Below are 6,000 nucleotides of genomic sequence, written 5' to 3'. Positions count from 1 at the left end.
GTCCGAAGGTGCGATGTATGCCAGAGGTTTGCTAACGCCATCAATGTCCCGGCTACTCCTCAGTTTAGCATATCCAGTCCATTGCCGTTCTCACAATGGGGAATAGATATCCTGGGACCTTTTTCCAAAACCACGAGACAGAAAAAGTTCGTAGTAGTGGCTGGGGAGTACTTCTCAAAATGGCCAGAGGCGGTGGCAGTCCCCACAATCACAGCCCGGCAGATGATAGACTTTGTGTGGGGTCATCTCATCTGCAGATTTGGCATACCAAGAGTGCTTATCTCAGACAATGGCAGACAGTTCGACTGCAATACCTTCAGAGCATTTACGGCAAACATAGGCATATGGCATAAGTTTTCTTCGGTGGCCCATCCTCAAACCAATGGCCGGACAGAGGTCACCAACCGAGCGATCCTCCAGGGGCTGCAAAAATGACTGGATGGGGCAAAGGCGAATTGGGCAGACGAGCTCAACAGCATCCTGTGGGCACTCCGAACCACCCCTAGAGCGTCCACTAAGGAAACACCCTTTGCACTTGCTTACGGCACAGAGGCCGTAGTCCCAATCGAGTTACAGGTCCCCACACATCGAATCCAGTTCAGCAACGACAGCTCCAACGGAGATAAATTAAGAAGCAACCTGGATGCCCTGGAGGAAATCAGGGAAGAAGCTCAAGTTCGAACTGCCGCCTATCAACAAAAGGCAGCCCGTTATTACAACCAAAGGGTCAGGGAAAGAAGCTTGAAGGTGGAAGATTTGGCCCTGAGAAACCTGAAGGCTACGGGAAAAAGAGCAGCAATGGGCAAGTTGGCACCGACCTGGGAGGGCCCATTCAGGATAACAAAAGTGGTCAGGCCAGGCGTATACCGAATTGAAGATATGCAAGGAAACCCTGAGCCCCATGCTTGGAATATCCAGCACTTGACGAGGTATTTCCCTTGAAATATTTGTAAAGAAAAATATTATACTCTGAAAAGCACAAATGAATAAAACAACACCATTCTTTACACGATGATGTTATCTCTATTATGAATGTCACTTCTCTTTTAAAAAGAAAGAACAGAATATGAAGACCCTGAGACACAGAGACCTCAGAGGTAGAAGACCGGGATCCCTTAGAACTCCCGGGAAAACAAAACAAAAACGGCCGGTGAGGATCTTAAAAGACCTCCCGGAGCATGAAGACCGGGATCCCCTAGAACTCCCGGGAAAACAAAGAAGACCGGGATCCCTTAGAACTCCCAGGAAAACAAAACAAAAATGGCCGGTGAGGATCTTAAAAGACCTCCCGGAGCATGAAGACCGGGATCCCCTAGAACTCCCGGGAAAACAAAGAAGACCGAGATCCCTTAGAACTCCCGGGAAAACAAAACAAAAACGGCCGGCGAGGATCTTAAAAGACCTCCTGGAGCATGAAGACAGGAATCCCCTAGAACTCCCGGGAAAACAAAGAAAACCGGGATCCCTTAGAACTCCCGGAAAAACAAAACAAACGGCCGGCGAGGATCTTAAAAGACCTCCCGGAGCATGAAGACCGGGATCCCCTAGAACTCCCAGGAAAACAAAGAAGACCGGGATCCCCTAGAACTCCCGGGGAAACAAAACAAAAACGGTCGGTGAAGGTCCTAAGGGCCTCCCAGTGCAAAAATTCCAATATCATATGCAGGGACAACTCATAAAAACACGGCTCCGATCTCACGCGAAAGACGAGTCCCGAGCTACCGATGAAAAACAAGATTCCGACCTCCCGAAGGAGCTCGGGGCACAATAGCCAAAAGCGCCACAGCCCCAAGCCGACCTTAAAAAGACACCAACCTCGCGAATTGACCACTGGTGCTGAACTAGCTAGCCCAGAGAGAGGTCTAAACAACAAAGAACCCACAAAACGCTCGAGGATAGGCAGCTCGGAAAAAGAAAGGTTAAGTCCGACCTCACAAACGAGCTCGGAACACTAAAGCGGAAAAAAAAAAGGGGCAAAATTCCGAACTCCTGAGCTCGCGAAATAGGCAGCGTCACGGACTATAGGCATAAAAACCTAAGCAAAGAGCAAAGAACCGAGCTCCCAGCTCGGATAGACTCGCAACATGCAACACTTAGGTAGAATGAAGCTAAGTATAGAGGAAATAACAGAGAACCGAGCTCCCTCAATGAAAAAGCCCATCAAGGCAGGAACGTATAGGAGGATAACTGAAGCCATGCAAGTACAAATAAGGTACAGGGATTTACTCCCTCACTAATTATGTAATAAGTACTGAGGAAGTAAAGGGGCAATCCGAGGAAAAGCTAATGACACGAAGCAAATAAAACCTCAGCTCCAGCCCCTGTAAAGATAGAATTAAAGGCAGAAAGACGAGCCCTGCTCATCATCGAGACAAGTACATGATCTGACTTACTATCATTCAGCAAAGGCTGTGCGCCCGAGCTTACATTAATAAAGTAACAAAACGGAACTCACGAGTGCAGCTAGCCCAGCTCGGAAAGAGCTCACGAATAAGAATGCCTTGTGAAAAAAGGAAAAGTTTATAAATCAGAGACTAAACCCCTGGTTAAAATTTTCAGCCTTGATTAGCTGAGAGACAAGAGATGAAAAACGATGTAATCAATTCTTTACAAAGTTTATTAAGCACAGCTTAAGTGTTTCTTATCAAAATCTTTAAAACTTAAACAAGTCAGACTGTTTAACAGAATAAGTGGTCCGATGAGGCTAAAACAACAAGCAAAGTAAATGCAAGTGAAATTTCATTAGAGCATATTATAACTTATTCATCTGATGAGGCTGAAGGAAAAATAGTCCTTAAGGGACTTGCATTTCTAAGAATGTCATTGCCTACATTATCTTTATTTACATTCGCATCTGAAGGAGATCGGACACCCTCCAATTCAAATTTCCCAACGCTCACAACAGGCGCATTCTCCAACCCTGGGCCGAGGTCACCCCCTTCAGGCTCGAGGTCGTCTCCTTCAGTTCCGAGGTCCTCCATATCTTCTCCGTCCAGCTCGGATTCTTCCTCAGGAGACCCAGCTGCAGTGCGAGAGGTTCCTCTAGGCAAGGGGAAATCATCTTCCCCATATAACACATTCTCGCCATCAGAATCCACTTCGGCAACTCGAAGTTCTGCCAGAGGAGTATCAGGAGCATGTCTGGCTTCTCTTAAACCCCGATTATAGCCAGTCCTGAACATGCAGAAAGCTTTCTGCCAAATAGCAACCTTCATCTTCGCAGAGGCTTTATACTCCGCAAGCTGTGACTCACAGGCCTCAGCTATAACTGCCTTCAGCTCAGGGGAATCCTTGTAGTCCTGGAGGTGAGCTTCACAGGCCTGCTCAATCTTTCTTTTTAGCTCATCCGACTCCTGATACTCCTCCAGACGCTTCTCACACTCCAGTTGGATCTTGCCCTCAGCATGTCTGGCTACCTCGAGCAGGGCCGAACATTTACGTTCTAGAGTCCTGACTTCATGGCTAAGTTGTTGATTACGAAGTTTGGACTCCTCCGCCGATGAAGCCAGATCTCTGATACGTTCAGAATTTGTGCTCAGCTCCTGCTCAAGGACCTCCACCCGAGCTAAGGCCATCTCTTTTTGAATATTCACCTTATCCAGGTGAACTTGAAGTCTTCCTAACTCAACCTTCAGGGCCTCATACTGGCACTGGACCTCATCCTTCTGGCTTATGGCCTCATCCCTCTCATGAAGGGCCCCCGCCATGGAGAACAGCTGCTTTAAAACCTCCTCACAGCGGACCTCAGCAGCAGCTGCCCTCTCGTCTAACTCCTTTAAAATCTCCCGGGTGAGAGACAACTCTGCTTCCAGGGATTTGGCACGTTCATGCGCCTCGGCTGTTCTCACATCAGCCCTTTTGAGAGCCTCCAAAGCTGTATATAGCTCGCGTTGGAGAGACTCGGAGTGCTCTCGAGCAGCTGTGAGATTGCCCCTAGCGTCGCCGGTAGCAGATAAGTTCTCTTCCAGACGCGCCTCCTCAATCCGGCGATTCACAGACTCCCGGAGAGAATGGTCGCGAGCATCTACCTCCATGAAGAGGCCCGTCACCTAGAACAAAAGAACAACCATCAAAAGAAAGAAATCAAGAGAATCAAAAGAGAAACATAAAGACAATTTACCATCAGAAGCATCTCCCTGATTATATCCCCGAGCTCCTCTCGAGACCGAGATCGGAACGACGCTTGCTCCCTCGTAGAACTGGCTAGAAGACCAGTAAGAGCAAGCAAGCATTGATCTGAGGCCTCCGTAATCCCACCAAACATCCGTTCTCTAAGGATTTCGGCAACTACACTGGCCGGAGATTGATGGGTGATGTCCTCTGTGTTCAGAATATCGTTGTCCGGAGCAGACAACAGAGGCACAACGGGAACATCTTTTCCTTTCCCAATAGGAGGGAGGGCTGGAGATGGTCCTTTAGAAGCCCTGTGCTTTTTCCGAGCAGGAGCTGGGGCAAATGCTTTAAGGGGGGATGGGCGCTTATCCCCGGCCTTTGCTATGACGCCCTCAGTCCCAGAATCAATCCCCACTGGGACAGGGGCGTCTCTGGTAGGAGCCTCCGGGACACTGTCCTCAACAAGAATGACCTCCAGTCCTGTCCCAGGAGCCTCCTCTTCAATAATGGGGGACTCGAGTCTTCCCCTTGGTGCCCCCTCAAAAGGAAAAGCAGGATCCGACTTCGTCTGTTCAATGTCCCCTGCCTGCTTCACAACAACTAGAGAAGTTTCCTGCGCATCCTCCGTAGAACCCTGATCAGACTTAGACTCCTGAACAGGTTTCAGAGCAGAGGCCGACCTGCCACGGCCAGATGGCCGAGAGGACCTGGTACCATGAGAACTCGGCTTAGGAGCTCGAGAGGAAGCTCTGGCAAGAGGTCGGCTAATCTTCCTAGAAGACACAGTCTGAGCCACCTCTTCAGTGACTTCAGACACGCGACGCCCAGCCCGAAGGGCATCTAGGGCAGCGTTCATGCTTTCCCGAGACAGAACTAAGTTTTTTGGGGCTTGACCTGGTCCATCTTAACGTCAGAAGCTGCCAAAAAACACAAAACCAGAAAAAATTAGTGTACTTTCTAATATCACTTACAAGGAAAAAGCAGAATTGTTAAACAAGGCACTATACCCGTGTCTCGAATATCCCTAAGGTTAGACACGGACATACACTTCTCGACGTCATACTTCTTGTCAACAGAAGTCAGTCGAAGATACCCCACCTGCTCGGTAAGGTTTAGTTGGGGCAGGTCGTTGCAACCCAGGGGGACATCCTCCCAGCCTAGCCCCACTCCCCATGATAAATCGGTCTCTTTTCTCAGCTCTGCCACAAGGAAATTCTCTACCCATCCCTTTATTGAATCCTTGTAGCCTGTGAAAAGAGACAATCCACTACGGGGAGAAAAATAGTAAAAATTCTGAACCGATCTAACGAGGCGGAAGAAAGTGGCGAATAGACACGCCGTGGGTGTAAAACCCCAACTCAAGCAGATAGATTCAAAACAACACATGAACAAAATGGAATTTGGGGACAACATTCGGGGGGTTATCCCAAAGTATTGGAAAACCTCGATGAAGAAAGGGGTAAAAGGGAAAGTCAGACCGAAGTCCCTTTGCTTGAGGAAGAAGACTATGCAACGACCCCTTTGGGGATCTATCAAACCAGGAGGGGAAGGGTTTGGAAGAACTACCCTTTCATTTTGGAGAGGAGCTCGAATAAGATAAAGCGGAGTGTCTAAATACCCCCGAGAAATATACTTAGTTATGGAAGAAGGAGTAATGTGCGACTCGAGGTTAGCAACATCGGAAAGTTTAGAACCCTTCATGGAAGAATAAGAGAGCGTACCTGAAATGCAACGAGGTTGAAAAAGCAGAAGAAATCGAAGGAAAACAGAGAGCAGAAGAGAACAAGTTTCCTCAGAAAGCAGAGAGAATTCGAAATGAAAGGCAATAATGAAACGAAGAGTTACTCTGGACAATTTTGTCTTGGAGCGGCGCGGTCATTATTACTC

The sequence above is a fragment of the Manihot esculenta genome, chromosome 3, assembly GCF_001659605.2.
Source record: "Manihot esculenta cultivar AM560-2 chromosome 3, M.esculenta_v8, whole genome shotgun sequence".
Taxonomy (NCBI): Eukaryota; Viridiplantae; Streptophyta; class Magnoliopsida; order Malpighiales; family Euphorbiaceae; genus Manihot; species Manihot esculenta.
The sequence above is the reverse complement of the archived record's forward strand: the minus strand, read 5'-3'. Positions refer to the sequence as shown.